This window comes from Corvus kubaryi, unplaced genomic scaffold, assembly GCF_017639235.1.
Source record: "Corvus kubaryi isolate FWS band 111438036 unplaced genomic scaffold, C.kubaryi_AGA036_p1.0 37392, whole genome shotgun sequence".
Classification (NCBI taxonomy): domain Eukaryota; kingdom Metazoa; phylum Chordata; class Aves; order Passeriformes; family Corvidae; genus Corvus; species Corvus kubaryi.
This window is the reverse complement of record NW_024581131.1, coordinates 2,332,253-2,352,044: the sequence shown is the minus strand read 5'-3', so window position 1 is coordinate 2,352,044 and position 19,792 is coordinate 2,332,253. Positions and strand designations below refer to the sequence as shown.

Below are 19,792 nucleotides of genomic sequence, written 5' to 3'. Positions count from 1 at the left end.
CTCCCTTATGAATCCTGAATAACTTTTTCTAATACTGACACCCATAATGTAAGTTATTTGGCACTAGTATTTATACATTTTTCCTCCAGAAACTGAAGAGATCGGATAAAAAGGAGTGATTTTGTTTTAAACCATGAGAAATTAAATTTCTTTCTTAATCACATCTTCCAGCTTGCTAATTTCTAAAAATAAAAGAAAAATTATCGGAGTTTAAATAAATTAATTAGATCATTTTACAATCATTGGTGAAAGCATGTAAAAGAATTTGGAAATATCTGTAGTAAGGGCCATTCTTTTTTATGTTTTGCAGAACTCTCCAAACCCATAAGCTTAACCAATTTTTGAATGTGATGACAGATAAGTTTCCCAGCAATACTATTTGGCCACTACTAAATATTTAGTGGTTGATTTTACATTGTTCACATGTTTTGTTTTCTCATGGGCAGTACTGAGCCTCAAATATATCATCAAGATCTTTGCTAGGTAGCCTAGCTGAAGAAACAGATTTCTCTGTGATTTAACTATAATATTGGTTGGACAACATTAACTGGATGATGTGCAGTGAACCATTTGCCTTTGGAAAACAATACTTTCTTCTCCTCCTCCTCTGTTACCCACATGTTTTCCAACAGTTGCCGTTGTAACTGACGAGAACTTGAACCTTTCCTGAATCAAACTTCTCTTTTTGTTTCAACTCTGTTGTCCCATTTTTAAATGCCGATGGTGCAGCAGTTACAGCCTGATTTTTGGAATACTATGAATGGATTTTGTTACAGTTGTCTATCTTAAAGCACTTATTTCCAGTGCATCTCCAGCATCATGCCTGCAATTTGTTTTCAGTGAACTCAGGCAGCAACATAAGTCTGCAACACAATTCTGAAACATTCTTTACACGAAATTCCCTCTGTGTTTGCACAGAAACTGTGGCTGACAGAGTTGTAGCACCATTGTGTTTCATGTCTCTCTTTAAGGGCATTAGTCTTTATTTCTACCAAAGACGTGAATACTTGTGTAGAACTTTCCCATTTTCATCAAAAAGATATTTTTTTCCTGAGCCATCTAAGTGAGAAAAAAAAAAAATTTCTCGATATATTCAATGACCAGTCATGTATCCCATTAATCTAACCATGAGACAGAGTCTCTATAGCTCCAAGTGTTTTATATATTTGAAAAAAACCCTTACATTAGAGAAGAATAAAGACTACAGAATATATATATTGAGGCAGTCCATATTTAATAAATATTTGTAGGTGCAAATGTCTCACCATTACAAAATCCACTTTTGCAATGATCTTTTATTTTTAAATGATCTCATGCCAGCCACAGGTACAGCCATATTTGTGGTTTCCCCCAGACACTGAATGATGTTCTGTAGTGGGGTCAAGCGCTCTCATGACATTTAACCATTGGAAACGAAAGAAAACATTTGTGGTGTGGAACAACAGCATATACTTGACCCTCCAAAGTATATCCATTTATAAATGGATAAAAGTGACTATTTAAAGTTGTTTTATAAGGCAACCACTGTGCAGCCGAAAACCCCTAATTTACTGTTTGAAAAAGCAAACGATGTGCTGGTACAAGAACATGCATTTTTAAAAAAGATCTGTGTTCCTTGTGTTGCATTTGATCTTAGTGGCAAAACACCTGAGCTTTAGGAGGACTTTGCTGCCATTCTATTTTTAATTCACCATTATGTGTTAAAATAACCATTAGTTTCAAGTGAACAATCACAGCCTTGCTCTCAATGGTTGCTCAGGTATTTATTTGAAACCAGTTTATAATTTCTTCGTTTGTTTTGTGTAAGGGGTGCAGCCATAGATGTAGATTGGGGAGCTGGTGGTGCCTCAGTCACATTCCTTTCAGGGTCCTATTTGCTGTAGGGAAAAGGATGAATGAATGAGAGAAACTTTTCTGATCTCCTTATGCATATGGGAGGCTGTATCAAAAATTTAGTTGTTTAGGCTGCTACAAGACGGTGTATTGTCACCCATCTTTGCTTCCCCACTCAAACAAATATGATAATGGCACCCAGCCTGGTTTTGTTTGACTTTTTCCTTTCTTTTTAATGCCCTTTGACTTCAAGCCTAATTATAGCTAATAAATAGCTTATAAACATTAGTAGAGAGTCAAAGTGCACTTGCTGTTTCCACACAGGTGAACTCTTCAAAGGTTATAAAATAAGAGAAATTGATTGGCTCTCAAGCAAAACAAATAGGCGCTAAAACGTGGTTTTGAGGCATGGGAGGTTTTCAGAATGTCTTTTTAAACAATCTGGATGTAAACAGATTGGTTGAAGATAACTTCAGTAAAGATAGCTCTTGAACCATCTACATGCCTTTTGTCAAAGAAAGCTGAACTATGACAAAATCTGTGAGTGGTATGAATTATTAGGTGATGAATTTTAAAAGTAGTGTCCAGATGTAAATAGTGAAAGCATCCAAAATATTACTCAGCAGCTGCAAGAGCTAAAGGAAAAGCTGACATGACAAATTTAGTCATTTCTTAATCACTTTCGTTAGGCGGTATTGTCAGTTCCAAGAGGCAAATTTTCATCTTGATTTACGCCTATAATAGAAATGGCTGAAAACTGAAAAGTTCTCAAAACTGTTTACTTACAGAACACCTTTTAAGTCATTTTGGAAGCTTCTTATGACCTAGAAGTAATGCTCCTTACACATGGGAGTTCAAAAAATATGCTTTTAGACAGTTTATATCAACAAAGCATTTTTTTCTTCCTAAAAGATTGAGCTTAACACGTGTGCAAGTGGTAAAAACAGGCTTAAATGTATTATTTACATTTACATTATTATATCAAAATTTATTAATTAGTTACCTTTGATTAAAATAAAATTGACTGTTAAAGCAGAAAGTAGAGGTTGGTATGAATTCTATTCTGCAGTAGCTTTCAGATAAAAGAAGCAGTGACCCAACTCATTAGCCCTTTGATTTAATATATTGACACTTGGATACGAATAATTCCGTTTAGTGGCTTCTGCTTCCCAGGGATCAATTTAATTAGTTATAAAATGTGACTTCATGTCAGCAGCTAGAAGAAATGCTGACGTTAAATAAAGTCATACGCAATTTAAACAATAAAGCTATGGATGCCTGGTTAAAAGTTAATGATGCACAAAAAATGGCTTAATAGAGACAACCTCAGCAATGAAAGTGATGGTAGGAAAATTAAGCTAAGTGGATGAATGAGAAATGGTGATGTTGTTGGATTGTTAAAACAAATTCATGGATGGCCTGATGGTTCATTTCATAGTACTGTATATTTCTGATTTAAATACATGTTTGAGGCTAAGCCTGTACTTTCATATTAGGAGTGACAAGAAGTGGTCTGAAGCCCTTCTCCTTTAGATTCTACAAAAGGACAAGACAATTTACCTGTGCACATTCATCTTTGATGTATCCCCCTGGGATATCTCAGCATAACCCAATATTAACCATAATGGTCTCCTATTATAATATTACAAGTACTAATATTTGCACAGTTGGTTGAGACCCCAGTCAGGATCACTGTCATATTCTGGTAGGCGCTGCTTATACACTGTACAAATAAGGAAGGACAGTTCATGCCCTGAAGAAGGGAAGAATTTAATGTTAAACCACTATATCCTTTCCAAACCCATTTAATGCTGTAGATGTAATCTACTTATGTTATCTAGAGTAAGAGGGTTTAGTGAAGAAAATAGCAACCCAGAAAATTGTGGGAGTTGCAATTTGCCCTTCATTTTTCCTTCTGTCACTCCTTACAAACATACAGATGCACTAGAGCCCTTCAGAATTATGGTTCCATTGTTTTCTCATTTCCTGGCCTGCTTTGAGCATGGCAAGGTAGAATCCATGCTAAGTGTCTTAAATAATAACCTGAAAATCCATATCCAGAAACTGGGCCAAATTCATAAAAAATAATTCTTTTTTTATGGATAGCACACAAGGATTTTCCAAGTCACTGTGGGTTGTTTCTATTTCTGTAAAACATTGCTCCAATGTAGTACTGAATTGGTATGGTCACCTCTTTTAAAGATGTACCAATGCTTAGTTGAGTATTCTGAGTAGATGCTAGATCAAAAAATATTGACAAATGTGATTCCATAGCTTAAAAATATACATTAGACAAATTGTGTCTGTCACAGAAATTATTATTAGAAAGAGCACAAAAAGCTTTTCGTTTGCTTGTAGTTTATCATTCTTCAGATGAGACTGGAGTTAGTCCACCTGTGAGGAAAAAAAATTGATATCAAAATGACCTGATGTTGATCTAAGCCATGTTATGCTTCCGTTTCTGTGAATCCTTCCAGGGGCAGAAGCATTCTGTTTAGGAAGACCAAATGTGCAAACGGACAGTAGCAAAAGAGGCAATTAGATGATAGTGTTTAACAATTGCACACAATTTGATTCATCCATAGACTTCTGGAAAGCTCGAAGGGGAGCAGCAGGCAGCGGTTATTACCTGCTAAAAGCATTAACAGTAGCTACGGTAACTCACCGAAGGATAGAGGGGATATGCCTTAGAATAAAACCTCTGTGTGTCAGAGGGATTTTCAGACTGCACAAGAGTTATGTTTTTTTTACTAATGTTAGGCAAACTGTTTTGTCTTTGCATTGACTTTACATTGGCCGCAGCCTACACAGAGGGAACTGCTGGAAAAAAGGGGGACATTAATACTTTTTACTGTGTGCGGGCCAGCCAGTAGTTAGAGAGGGGGCCCATGTTTTCTTAGGGCTCAGATGGCAAAGCTAAGTATTCAGCCTACGGCAGGAAAAAAGTGCCTTTTTTGTTTTCTGGCTGGAGAGTCCAAGCATTCCCAAAGGAACACAATGAATGGCCCATTTTGTCTGACACTGTTTCGTAGACATAGAATTCTTGTTTTTTCATAATTATTCTTGCCCGTCACTGGGTGTGCACATGACATTTGAGCGTGTTTTAAAGTCTTAACACACTCATGTGCCTGCAATAAAGTTACTCATAACAATCCAGGCTTTCTGCAGACAACAGAGCAGGGTCTGTTGTTTTCACAAGTCACAGCAGCTGGGAGGCAATTGTGAAGACAACAGCTTAATCTAGCTGGAAAATACAGGAAGAAGAGAATATACACTCAATTTCCTTCCATATTATTGCAAACAATGCAGAGGGCTTTTTTTTTTGTTGTGGCTTTTTCTTTTCTTTGCTCTGGGTGGTCTGACTGAAAATGTGAGTGGCATAAAATACACTAGTAAATGTACTTTGAATTTTCAACTTGTTGCATTTCTGTGTTCATGCTGATGTGTCTAAAGCTGTTAAGGGGTGAGAATATTAATCTACATGAGCACTCTAAAAGTCATACAATAACAGCCTTATTTTGACCTCATCTACACAGTGTTTACACTGGTGTTGGTTTACAGCATATGTTGCAGTTGCTTCTGAGTTACACTAGTATAAATGAAACTGGAACCAGGAACTTAGTAAAAATTTGGTTGCTGAAAACTTCCATTTTAAACAACTTTATTGAAAGAAAAAATAAAGCTAGGCAGTCTTAGACATTTGAAAGTTGTATTTTAGCTTCTGTGTAAAAGGACAAGGGCACGCAGCAATTTGTTTCTTTATTGCGTGCTTCTGAATCTGTAGATTAATCATATTTGTAAATGCTTCATTTATTTCAGAAGCACATTTACAAACAAAGCATGCAATAAATTAACATGCAAACTCAGTTAAAAAGCATCATAAGTAGGCAGTGATAAGATAGTTTTTACCCTAGCTATATTTTCTGGAGAAATTTTGTGAAATGTTAGAGAAATTGTCTTTTTTTCTTAATGCAAGGGATGAAAAGTGAAAAGGAGCATATACTCCAGTTATTATGTCAACACCAGAAGGAGTAAAATGCAAATTAACAGGAATTCTATTACAGAGGTGGGGGTAGCTTAGCAGTCACCATTAGATGTAGTTTCAGTGCGGGTAAACGTCCCTTTTAAAGAAAAGGTGATATTTATCCAATTGCAGTAAAGGTACCTTCCATTTCCTGCTCTTGGGAATGCTGCATACAGCAGATTTCCAGTAACCATGGCAGACAACTCAGATGGGAAAGATTTTTATTATGCATAGCACAGAGGTTATAGCAGTGAGTAGTAACAGCAAAAGGCAGTCAGACAGTGAGTATGGAAAACGAATGAGTGATTTGAACATGGTCCAGACTTCCAGGAGGGAGAATCGAGATGTACACTGAAAAAATACAATGTGAATACTGAGATGAGTTGGGTGTACACTGCTGTTTGTAACAGAGCCACAAACAGCACAGTCCCATGTGCACCAGCCACCTGTGGGGCAGCTATACCAGGGATGCACGTAGAAATGCAGGGTGGAAATGCAGTGGGTATTGCTCTATTCAGCTGCAAAATAAAGCAGACATATAGGAATAATATCACAGATCTATTCTAAAAAGCATGGATGGGCATTTCTGGGTCTAAGCATTAAATAATTTCTACACATTACTGACAAATAGTAAGCAAAACCCCTTCCTCTGTTTTCCTTAAAATACATTACCCCACCTCTCCCCTTCATGTCCCTTAAAAAGGCAATATGAGTGCGGTCAAAAATAAGCACATGGATTAGCTGGTCTGTGCACCTCCCATTAATCCTGTTCAGCCCATTTGCCCTCACATCTCAGAAATCCTACAGTGGTATCCTATTTTCTTGTATTTTCTTCTGTTGCAGTTTTGGAGTTAGACTGATTTACAGTGAGAAAAAAACAACAACCCCCAAACCCCAACAACCTAAAAAGTATTTTCAAAGGAGTACCTAAACTGAAATAGAAAATTAAATGCTGAAAAGTCTTATTTACATGAAAAGACAGTGGAGAAAAACATGTGGTAACAAAACAGGGAGTTTGGGTAAGAGAATTGTTTACTCTGAAGATGCTTGAATGCAGTAGGAGGGTTTTAAAAAAGCACAAATTTAATTTGTTTCAGCTGCATGTGTCTATCTTAAAAACCACATGTTCATAGGTGTCCTCATTTCCTTGATGTGGTGCTACTTTTATGTCTAAGCTTTTCCTGAATTCGTGACAATGACCATCCTAAAGACAAGAAAGCCAAATGTACTTCGGTATGGTCTCCTTCCTTATAATGGAAATTTATTGATAACATTTGGGCGCTGCTTTCTTGGTATCACTGGCCTAAAAAGGAGAATTTGCTGCTGGATAGCTGCCTTGCATACACAAAACCTACCCCCCAAAAGAGACAAAGTGAGAGTTAATGCTAAGAGTTTTGTAAAGAGACTGAAGGTGAGGAGTGAAGAGATTAAGGGAAGGAGAAAAAAAATTATTTGATAAATAGAAGAGACAGAAAGAAATCCAGCAATAATAGATGTGAGTGATAGAATGATTTTAGAAAGACTTTCTTTTTGTTACTCAAGTAACTATGATTAGCCCAGCTGGCTTGCTGACTTCTTCACTCAGCAGCAAACTTGTTAAATGTATCATGCTCAAAGTGCATCTCCTGATAAAGGTGCTCTGCCCAGAGTAAGCTTTGCAGAAACACAGGTTTTATGTATCCCAGGAAGTAATTTAAATGGAGACTATCCAGGAGTACGGCAGGCGAATTGGATAGACAAATGGATCTTAGAACACAGAAATCCCGAGTGAGGGATTTGGGAAACAAAAGGAAAGCATGTTCTACATACATACATGTGTATATATATATATATGCATATTTAAGATTATTTGTAAAAAAAAATATGTATAGAAATGTGTTATAGATATATATATATAGAATCTATTCTATAGGTACTCATGTGTATATATAGAATCTGCTTTTATATTTTTGACATGAAATATATAAACATAGCTATACACTTATGAATCCATATACAGAGAGAAAGAGATATTCACTTTCATTTTAAGAAAATGTCTAATAGGAAAGCTTCTGCTTGTTAAGATGTGTGACTTTATCATGGCACATGCTACACACATACTTCCACAGTGCACTTTTTAGGAGAAAAAAAATTTCCCTAAAGTCATCTTCAGTGTACATAAACATGGTTCACCTGTGGACATGGTGCTGGAGAACTAAGGTGCTACAGGTACACACTCTGAAATATTTTGCAGTTGTTTCCCCTGTAGCTTAACACCAAAACACAGATTCAAAATGGAGCACAGTAGTCTACAGGTAAACCCAGATGTAAGAACTGGAACAGAACTATTAAAAGAAGCTTTTTGTCTTCTGCTCTGATTTTGGAAGTCTATTTGGGTGGGCATCTTTGCACAGTTCCTTCTCTTGTTTCCTTATTACCTGACTCAATGATCAAAATTACAACAAGGGTAACTTTCTGGATCTGGCTGTCACGAGGACATGCCATTGCAGCTCACAGTTTTGCAAGGTTTTATTATGTTTGTTAGACTGATCTGTTGGCCTCTCTACCATCAAGTCAGCCCTCATCCTTACTTTCAATTTTTTTTCTTTCTCTATCTCTCTTTCATGCATCTTCCAATGAGTAAAAAGTGTCAGCACTAACTAGTTCCTACTTTGGGAAAAAAGTAGCACTTCAGCTGCTCCTGCAAATTCTTTCGCCCTCTGAGCAGTGATTAATATACAGGTTTAAGAAGAATATTTAAACAAAACCTGGAAAAAAGGAAAAGAGCAAATATGCAAGCTAATGGTGTACCCCGAGGTGAGCAAAATGCATTTTTTTAACAAGCCAAGCATAGCAAAAAAGCTATTCTACAGTGAAATTGATAATTACCAAGAAGATTTGCTAGCATTATTGTTGTATCCTTTATGAGAATATGAGTAACATGTTTAAAAAACATGGGAAGTGTGAATCAAAGCCCAAAGATTCAAAACGGTCTCTAATTTTTAATGTGAATTCTATTCATATGCCCCTGATGCACAGACTGAAATACAGTCTGTGGATAACAACTGCCTTTAGAGTGGTGCCACTTAATCTGAAAATTGTATCTGTTCCTCTGGTAGTGCGGATCTCTCATTTCCTTTACCATCCTGCTTTAAGAAAGCTTTAAGGTAGGAGGGCATCTTAGTGCCACATGTAGTAGGTGCCTGGCTATAATACATGATTTCAGCTCCAAATATTTTCTGAAGGCAAGGTTTGTTTATTAACTGAACCCCATGCTGAGATTCAATCAATCTAATACAGGCTTAGTTTGAACATTCAAACATATGCCCATACGTCTTGGGCATATATCTTACATAATGATGTTGGCCCCAGACATCTTTCTGGGTTTGTTTATGTCTGTTATGGATTCCCCTCATTATCCATGCTGTTTGAGGGATTCCCTATGGATTCAGCCAGTTTATTGCGTACTTTTTTAATTTTATGCCAAACGGAATGGTCTGAGTGGCAGCTTGTAGGGTAGCTCCGTTACAGCTTCCTCTCAAACCCAGAGATGAATGCCGTGATTAAGGTTAAATAAAATAATATGGAAACCAACATGTTGCAAAAGGGTATGGAAAAGAATGCCCCAGGAGAGGCAGGAAGGTTATAGAAGTAAAGCAAATGGTAAAAGATTAAGGTGTTGACTACTCTTCCTATTTCTTTTCCTTTTAATTATGATTAACCATTAGAGCAACAATTTGGTGCTTTACAAGATCTTCCTTATTGAGCATCTGTATTAATAACACTGGGAAAGCTCATTTATTGAATTTCACTAGAGTGAAGGGATGTTTTAGTATGCCAGTCGCTGAGCACATCTGTGTGTGTACAGAACTCCCAGTAACATTAACTGGGGTGCATATGCAGATCAGCAGAGAATGGAGCCTTAAATACAGAAAGACAAGAATGCTGTGGGCCATCGTGTTCTTGGGACCAGTCCTGCTCCCCTGGAGTAAGAGTTTCTGAGGCTTCTCCTTCTGAGAGGCAAACACTGCCCTTCTCATATTCAGTATATAGCACTCATTTAGTTCTTGTAGCAGAGTTTACTAGGAGTAATATATGGCCAGAAGAAACTAGGGCTAAAGGACAGGTTTTACTTATAAAGCCTTTGCATTATGGAAAAGGTTGTTTTCAATCTGAAAACTCAGATTTATAAACACTTAATTCATCAGTTCCCTGTACCTTTCATTTGAAATAAACAGCCAGCAATATTATTTTAAAATAAGGCAGAAGGTGTAACAAAAATGAAGTAATGTTTTGAGAAATAGGTGATTGATGATTAAAAAACAGAGAGAGAAGGGGTGGGGGGTGTCAGTCCAGCATTCATTAGTCAGGCAAAACTTTGGTTTGAGCATGCATTAAGTCAGGAAGACCAGACAGTGTGTCTGGAAAATGATTCTTTCTTTGAGAAGTAGTCTCTCAAAAATATCCCCTTGTTTCTTAAAACTAAAGGCATCCTTTGACTGACTTAGTTGTTTTATAGCTATTGATGCTAGAGAAAACAAAAGAAACTTTAAAACCTGGAACATAAACATCATTGAACCATCCCCTTTAAAAGAAAAAAAAAGGGGGGGGGTTAGTGTGGAGGGGAGAGTGAAAAAGAAAAGAAAGAAATCACAGTGGATGTTTTCCAGGAGGGCACATGTTATGCTGTGTAAAGGGGGCTAGTGTAACAAGAAGTCATCTATTCTTGGTTTCTTGAGACAGCTAGAGCTTTGTGCCTTGTGTAGTTTCTACGTTTTAAGAGCTTGTTCTGTGTAGCAGAAATAATACAATAAATGGGTTTAACCACATTTGTCTCAGCTAGACAGTCTGCTTTGTCAAAGATTGCTGGTACAACATAAACAAATTATGTGTTTGTAGTGCTTTTCAATGAAAGCCTATCTAACAGAGCGGAGATTGTGTTTCGGCAGCTGTAGATTTAATCTCCTACCTGTCAGTTAAAGCAGGCATTTCCTGAGCAGATAAGGCCTGGCTGCAGCGGGGGAAGCGGCCACAGCTGGACAAAGGGCCATTGTTATTGCCCCGGAGCGCTGCGCGGCTCTGAGCCCGCATTGATCGCACCAGCCCCATCCAGCGCGCCGGGGCTGCGGAGGAGCCGGCCCTCGGCGGCGGCGTCGGGAGAACGGGAGAACGGGAATTGCGGCTCCGCTCTGTGCTGCGGGCTCCCGCCGGCTGCCGTGGGGAGCCGAAGGAATTTTACCCCGGCTTGGGAGGCGGCGTCGCTCTAACCTGAGTGCGATCATAGGATTCACGGCGAGGGTCTGTTCGCGAGCCGAAAGCGCGCCCTAAGTGACGCTGGAGTTCTGACAAATTGGGGAAAGCCAGAAAATGGGAAGGTTGGCATTCCTTCTCGAGTGTCAGGATCCTCTGCAGAAAAGGCAGCACAGCAGTGTGGTTTTATATCTGAGCTATAGCTGTTGCTGGAATTTTAATACCTAAAGTTGGATAAGGAATACCCAGTGCTCATTTTAAACATTTCCTGATTTTCTGCCTTATTTTACCTTTCTAATGATTTTGTTCTTTCACAATGTTTTTGTAGATAAATCGTAAATGCTGTAGAAGGTTGAGAAGCCCATAAAATCGACCTGAGCGAGACAGTTGTTGTAGGAAGCACGCAGGCTGTATGAATGTCACTGGAAGTTTACAAACTCTGATGCTTGCTCCCAAATTTGCAATAATTACCATGTACCAGCAGTGGCAATCACCTCAGTCATACTGTGCAAACACACCTTGGATCCTTTTCTGAGTAAAGATGGTCAGATCATGTCAAAATCTGAGGAATCCTAGGAAGAGATGGAACAAATTAATTTTTGCATGCAATCAGTATTCTGATTTGACTTTGATCTCTAGACTCAGAAGTTTTCTGCATTAAGCTAGTTCTCCACATAATTGCCTTTGATAACCCTTTGTGTTTCGATCTAAACACTCCATAAACATCATATGATTTCTGGAAGTTATCTAGGTTACTATTCTGCATTAAATATCTTTCAAAAATATACAGGAGCAGGAATATTCTCACTGGATATGAATAACTCCTTTGACCTAGTCTCTTGAATATTATGCATTTAGGCTTGAGGAAAAATAGCAACACTTGCCTCTCCTTCTCTTTGAATTAATTCTTCTTTATAATAAATAACAGTAGAAACCAGCCACAGGACTGGGTGGGATGGGAAAGGCATCTCCTTTCACACCTGTGCCTCACCTCCGCCCTTGTATCCTGCCATTATGAGAGTGTTGGAGGGCTAAACTGTGAAGTGCTGGCATGGGTCTGCTCAAAACTGCCTCCTGATTTTCCAACAGAGCATGTGCCTTGTTAGCCATAGCTCTGCACCTCGGGTGGCTCTCGGTACAACTGTGTGGTGAGATGTAAAAGTTGCAAGCAGCAGATTGAATGGAATTGGTTCATCTCCACCATGCATCATCACTTCTGCCACTGGAAAAGAAATCTGGGCCTCTTTGAGAGTCCTCCTGTGTAAACTGTAGGTGTAATACTCTCTCCTGAATGGGTCTTTGAGCTTGAATTAATTAATACTTGTAAAGTATGTAGTAGATCTAAGTCCTTATGTAGTGATATTATAATGTAGTTACAAATCTTGGAACATCAGTGAAAATATAGAAAGCTTTAAAAACACTATGCTGCTCAGGACAAAATTCTTCCCACAGTGAAGAAAACACCAGAACTCCTACGTTTTCATTGGTGCCCTCCCCAGTTTCAGTTATATTCTGTATTTGTTTAAATATGTTCTATTTTGTTGCACCTTTATTTACCTCTACAGTGCAGAAGGATTTTTGATCAGAGGCATTGAAAGACTTTTTTTTTATTCCTACCTCTGCTGGAGCTTCTCTTTAAAGTGAAAGACAATTACTCCTTTAGTAACCATCAGTTTTGTGGCCTGACATGGCTTTTTTATACTGTACATTGAGGAAATTAGTTTCATGTTAATAACTAGTGATGGTTAGTATTAAAAAAAAAAGAACTCTGTCTCGAAAAATGTGTGCGGAGAAACTGCTCAAAAGCACCAATAGCAAACACAAATTTTAAAGCATCTCTTGCTCTAAATATTTCCACAAACAGGAAATTTCAATGTACTCCAAAAATCTTGCACATTTTGATATCACCATAAAAACATAGCTAATAAGGGATTTCTAACATAATTTATATTTAGATTGGAGCTGAAGTAATGGAGCTTTCGTGTATAAAAAATATCAACAAGTATCATTAGGCTGCAATATTTTTCTTATTTTGGCATGAATAAGACAAGGTGCAAATGAGAAACATACATCTTCACTAGTCTTTGGAAACATCTGAAATAATTGACTTGCTCAGTCTTCTGTGATGGCTTGGTGACCACTAACTGTGACAATTTGCATAATAGTCAACTCTTCACTTCTGTAGAGATAACTGTTTGTATCTGATTAAAATTAGGACTGTTTTAGTTCTCTTGACTTTTCCAGAAGTTGCAGTAATAGAGATTTGCTGTTATGCTTTAACCAAACAAATGCACACATGGGGATAACAATATGCTGAGTTTATGCAGATTTTACAACACAAATCTGAATAAAATACCCACTAATAGACCCTTAAGGAGTAATAAACACACATGAATTTTCCTTAGTTGCACTTTAAAGTGATTTTAACATACTACTAGACCTTAACAATAATATTTAATTGACAAGATTATGCATTTGTATGGATTGAAAAGGTGGTAGATCTCTAATTCCAAATGAACTATAAATTCACTTTTGCATAACATGTTTTATTTATTTCTCTATAGCAGAGATGTTCTCCATCCCTCCTAGTGAGAGTTTCTTAAAATACAGACAATTTAAATAGATTTAATTACCATTTATCATACTCCTAACTTCATGAGATCATCTTTAGTTGAATTCTATATTTCCAGATAGTTAAGGAGCTAGATAAAAACAGGGCAACATAATGAGAAGCTAATAGGAATGAAATTATATCTAGTGTTTGAAACTATTCTGTTTTCAGTGATGTTGGCAGTATTTTTCTGTTGCTTCCTTCTTGATTTCCCAAGTAATGGGAATGGAATTTAAGTTTATTTCACTTAAAGTTTCAAAGTGGTGAGGAAAAAACATAATAAAAAATAAGAATTCTCTGTTTTACTGTATGGTCATGGTTGCAATTTTCACATTAATGTTGTGGTCACTGCCATAGACTTAAATCTCCAAATCATGCTGATGCATTGGACAAATGGAAAAAAATGATAGGGGAAAAGAAAGAAAATAGCAGTTTTGTCCCTTTACAAAGTCAATAGTGGGCTACATATTTTTTCCATAGTATTTCCAGTCTGAAATATTCTCACATTGTTAGTCTATGGTATCTTCTTTAGAGTCTATTTGCCAACACTTCCCCTGGGATCCCATTGGCAGACATTTTCTTTGTGGCTCTCGTACTTTCACTGAGAGGAAACATTTTTCAATTAGACTGTAGATAATTAGGCAGCAGATAAATTAGAACATAATATACACCCCTATACAGAGAGATCTCCAGTGGTTCTGTATTGTTAGCAGGAGCAGAAAGTAGTCTCTGAATGATTTTCAATGTGGGAGCTATATTGACATGATTTCCAGTGTCCTAGCTATGACACAGTGACTGGGGGATCACTTTGGGTCTGCTGGAGACCATCTTTCTCCTATTGCCTTTCCTCCTCATGCAGAGTCACAGGTGCTTCCCTGGGATTATTCACTAGAGGAGATTTCTCACTTAATTGTTTGGGTCCACTCTCACATATTTTCTTTACGTTAGGGAATGTTGGGCATTGATGGCCATTAATTCAAAGCCTGGGGACTTTATTAGTTACATTTCTGAGCCCAAAGCAAAAGGCTGAGCCACACTTGCACACAAAGTAGCCAGATCCTTCACAACTGAGCTGGACAGCTAACCCAGCCTTATGGTCACTTTGCTTCACCAGAACAGCACAAATAAAACAGCCACACCATTCAACTGTAACCAAAGATACTTCCAAAAAAAAAAAAATTATAGTACAATCCTTCTGCAGCTATTCTAAATAGATAATTTCTGGGACCATGATGGGGCTCAGTGATGGCATGAGTTCATTATGATGTTGACAGAGTTGGGGAGGAGATTTAAGCTCAAGCCTGCAGAAATCTTAGCATGTAGTGGCTTTTAAACATTTACAAAGTTCCTTTGACTTTCACATATGAAGTTTTCATAAAAGAAGTCCCTACTTCTTTATGCAACATGTTTGTGTTCTTGCAGCACCCCCCAATTGACTTAGTCAAAATAAAATTTAAATTATTAAAGCTTCTGATATTTCTTCTCTTACAAAAAACAACAAAGCCCAACAGTAGTTATTGAAATAAACAAAAATCTAACTGTGATATCAAAGTAACAGTGCCACGTATTGCATAGAGACTATTTAAAATGCAGCTGATGTAAATACATATCATATACAGGATATTTAAAATCTTGCACTAGTAGTTCTGGGAGCACAAACACTTCTCTCAGTGCCATTAAGACTTATTTTAAAATGAATCAACCTAAAATATAACCTGTTGAGCTATCAGTTACAGCCACTATGTTCTATCATATAAACATATTTTGAGCAGTCTGAAAATGCCCATCCTTACAAGTTATACTGCCATTACCTGGAAATCTATTACAATGTAGTTTCTAAATGAGAGACTAGAAAATTTCCAACGCAGTTTTACTATGGAAATTCAAAGCTCAGTGAGGACTTAGGTTAAAGTAGTCTGCGTGTACCAATTACTCAGGAAGTTAAAAAGTCTTAGGTAGAAATTAAAATTTAAACTATGAAAAGTCCAAAGCTCCCTGTGAGCAACTTAGGTTCCCACAGAGGCTGCAACTTCACAACAACAAAAGGTTCTGTTCATCCTGTACTAAAGAAAAAAGTCAATTCAAAATTCAAAGATTGGTTTCTCAGCTAACTTGTGTTGGAGTAGTCTGTTAGATTCAAAGCCAATCTCAAGATTTCCACAGTTTGAGAACAGGGTCCAGAGATTTAATTGGTTGAAGAAGGGGATGGCAATGGTTTTAAATAGCCATGCTGAAGTATTGTAGGCAATTAGAGGATATTTAGCCACTTACATTGCTTTATACTAGTGCTGGATGTAAGAAAAAAGAAAAAAAACTTTAAAGAAGGGATAAAATATTATAAAGGTTGTGCTTTCTCTCAAAAAGATGGCACTTTTTACTGAAGTAGATTGTGCAGAGAGAGGCAACTTGCAAAGTTTGATCTTCTAAAGGGAGAGGAATTCATCTGCCATTATAGGGTGGGATTACTTCTGCTCTCAAAACCTGTGATCCTCACAGCTAAGCAGAAATGTGTGAGCTGCGTCTTTGCTTGCAGTGCTGCCACCCTTTTCTCTGAATGCTTTTATTCTCTACTTGCAATGTTAGTTGTTGTAGAGGCAGCTTTGGTTTTTAAAGACATAACTCTTCTTCCTTCTCAGTCTCACTAAATATGCTGTGCTCCTTATCCAAAAGAGGCAGATCGTTTTAATTCAAAGCATTATTTTTGCACAACGTATCACTTTGGCTTACATTTTCCATGCACAACACTATCAATGATTCTTTAACAAGGAGGATTGTTCAGCCAACTTCTGACATTATCACTCACAGGACTGTGGGACAAAGCACTGCAGATTTGCCCAGCTTATCAAACAGGCCACCAGCTTTTATTATTTCAGGGAGAATCAAATTGGAAGTTGCTTCTTGAACTAATCAGGGCTGATTTGCTCTAAAGTTGCTTCCTGACTTAGATCTCAGGCAAGGAAGTGCTGTAATCAGTTCCCAAGGGCCGTCAGAGTTGTGATGGGATATTAAAGGAATGGTACACTACCTTTCAAGTGTTCCCTAATCTCGGCAGATTTCTGTGTTTAACACAGTTAAACCTGAGCTTGCTCTATAGAAACAAAGATTAATTTTATGAGGTAGCTTTATATAAGAGTTGAATTTACTTGGTGTAACAGAACTGAATTGTGGAGAGAATATATTCAGGTTTCCTCCAGGGTTTATATAATCAGTTAAAAATATAGACTGGCAGAATTGTTCAAAATCAAACATACGCTACCCATAAAAAAAACCAAAAAACAAAAAACAAACAACCCAACCCCTCCAAAAAACCCCTCCAAAAAAACCCCCCAAAAAATCCAACTTCATGAAAGAGAAAATGAGTCCCCCTGAGTGTCTCTGCATATTAGCCCATAGCATGGGCTCTGCCAAGTTACTCTCTGACTGACTGCTGCAGATGCTCTTTCTCAAGTATTCTGAGTGAGATCTTTAGTGCAAGTCTTTGGGGACAAACAATAGCACCTGTTCCTCACAAGATAGCAGCCCAGTTAGTCCATTCATGTATCTTTAATGAAGCTCTGGGGCAGATGGCAAAAAATGGCATCATCAACGACTTAGCACAGAGGAGACAAAAGGGGAAAGTGCCAATCCAACAATACGCTATTTTTACGAATGGGAAGAGACAGAGTCAGAGTGTTTCTTGGGCATCTGCTCCCGTCTTGGTTTTCAGAAAGACCTGAGGAACATCTCAGCAATTAAAATTTCTGGGCATGTAGCCGATTTTATGAAGTACACCAATCAACCCCTCCTCCCAATTCCTCCCCCCTCAGTAAAATCAAACCCATCACTTTCATAATAATAAAACTCTGAGGAATAGAAATTGTCAAAAATTAAGGAGTTAACTGGATTTTTTGCATTCATTTTATATATTTAATAATTCTGTGATCAGTGGTACTTTTACATTCTCTTCCTTTTCAGTGCTTATTCATGCTTTTCAATTGACCTGTGCTCAAAATGGACACCCATGTATATAATAATTCTGTGTGAAACCAACACTTACATAAGAATACTATTTCATATGTGCCAGAGGGAAGACCTGTGGTAGGGAATGGTGGCCATTCAGCATGAACTTTTTTCAGTCTGTAAAAGTCTCTTAATTGTAAATCCAAACTTACAGCCTAAATGTAACCTTTAGTCAAAGTTATGTTGATTATACAGACTGAAGACCTGCTCCTGAATTCAGTAGGAAGAATAGCAGATAGCCAGAACCTGAAATGGTAATTCCCCACACTTACAGAAGTGCTTTTATTTGAGACTTTAAACAAAATCTATATGGCTGAGTAGATCAAAATCTACAGGAATGTATCATAGGATTTGGTTGTGATATGTTTCAAATTATCTTTATGACACAACAGAGTGAAATATTGCTGTGGGTATGTTTGCACCTTCACTTAAACCATAGCACTCTGATCTCTTCTGTGTCTTGTGAGATTGTGTTGGAGTCTTGCACCTTTGCAGCCCCATGTAAATACTTTATGTGGGGGATATTTCTTAAGATTTTGGCTCCATTTGAATAGATGTTAATTAGGAACTACTGCAAATTTTTGCAAGTTGTATTGCACTGAATCTCTTCTCGTACAGTTGCTTCTATCAGACAAAGCCTATGGTTTTCCTTTGCTGTACTCCTGTAGAGCCAATGTATAGAAACGCCATGCAGCAAAACCAGAATCATTTTATCAGAGCTAAATGCCTGTTCTGGGCACATGGGGATCAACTACAGTCTGACCAAGTTTAATGCATAACCTAAAACACACAGCCAGGCTTACCTCAGCTAAAATGAGAGAAATAGCTGCGTAAAGCTAGTTTCCTTCACGCCCCAGTGCCATAGCAGTAATTGCACAAAGACCTTTTTATTATAAGTTGATTTTCCTGAGGAATGGATTCAAAAAATACTGTAAAGTGTTTATTTTTTGCTTGACCTTTATTAACCTCCATCTTAGGGCTTTCCCAAGAGAAGAGTTGTTGGTAAATTAACCCTCCTAGATACACACAGTAGCATTTCTGCACTGCATCAATGGTTGTGAAAGTAATGGGGATATGACAAGAAAATTTAGTGCTATTTAAACAATGTCATAGGTCAACATATGGGATTTGACCAAAAAAGTTTTTTAGGAATTAAATGCGAAAAATTGCTTGAAGTGTACTTTAGGTTTTTAATAGTATTTAATTCCACCAATTTATGGTAGGATGAGGGAAAATTATTTTTTTTCTGCCTAAACCCCCAATTTTTTCCTACATTTACCAGCTTTGATGTATAAAGCATTATATGTTTGCTTAACTGCTAATCAGAAAAATCATAGTCAAACCCTTGGGTACTTCTGGGGTTGAGGAATGATAGATAAAAACTCTTTGAGATCTTAGCCACAGTCTCTGAAACACAGGTACTGTAACTTAAGGAAATTACTATGTGGATTTAACGGGCATCATGCTATCACATAATTCTCTATCTGTTGACTACAAATGCTAGTATAAGGTGAAGAATTTTTTTCCTTGTGGAAGTTTGTGGTTTTTTTATACATCTATTACAGTCAAATTAAATTTCATATAGGAGGTTTTGTTCTGAAATGGTCTCTGAATGCAGCTCTATGATTACCAAGCTTCATGATAGTGCATAAAGCTATAAAACTGCTAAGACAGACAAGCAATTTATATCTTATAGTGAGGTGTGTGTGGCAGAGTATGTTAGTTTATTTAGGAGCCAAGATGTTGGAGCCTTAAATCTTAAGAGTTGTGGTGTTGACTAGAAGACTCTTTAGTACAGTGGTGAGATTTTGAAATAACATACCTGAGCTGTTGGTATTTATGTGAACAATACCCTGTTGTAAGATCTCAGAATTAAAATTACCCTAAGGTTACTAAAATTTGAACATCAAAGTAGATACTGCAGCGTTAGGTTGCTTCTAAATGCTTGTCACTGTGCTGTCTGTGACCAATGATGAGAAAACTTGTGAAAAATTAATAGAAACACATACCACACTACTTCTAAAAAAAAACTTGGTATGTTTTGTACCTTTTTTACCTTGTGCCAGAACAGGGAATATTAAAAAAAAAAAGTGATA

At 37.3% G+C, this 19,792-nt stretch overlaps 1 protein-coding gene across 10 annotated transcripts in view; it reads left to right on the top strand.

Annotated features, from left to right (window-relative positions):
* The window catches only part of SOX6 (SRY-box transcription factor 6), a 374,652-nt gene that overhangs the window by 254,648 nt on the left and 100,212 nt on the right, over positions 1 to 19,792 (top strand). The window lies entirely within an intron of this gene.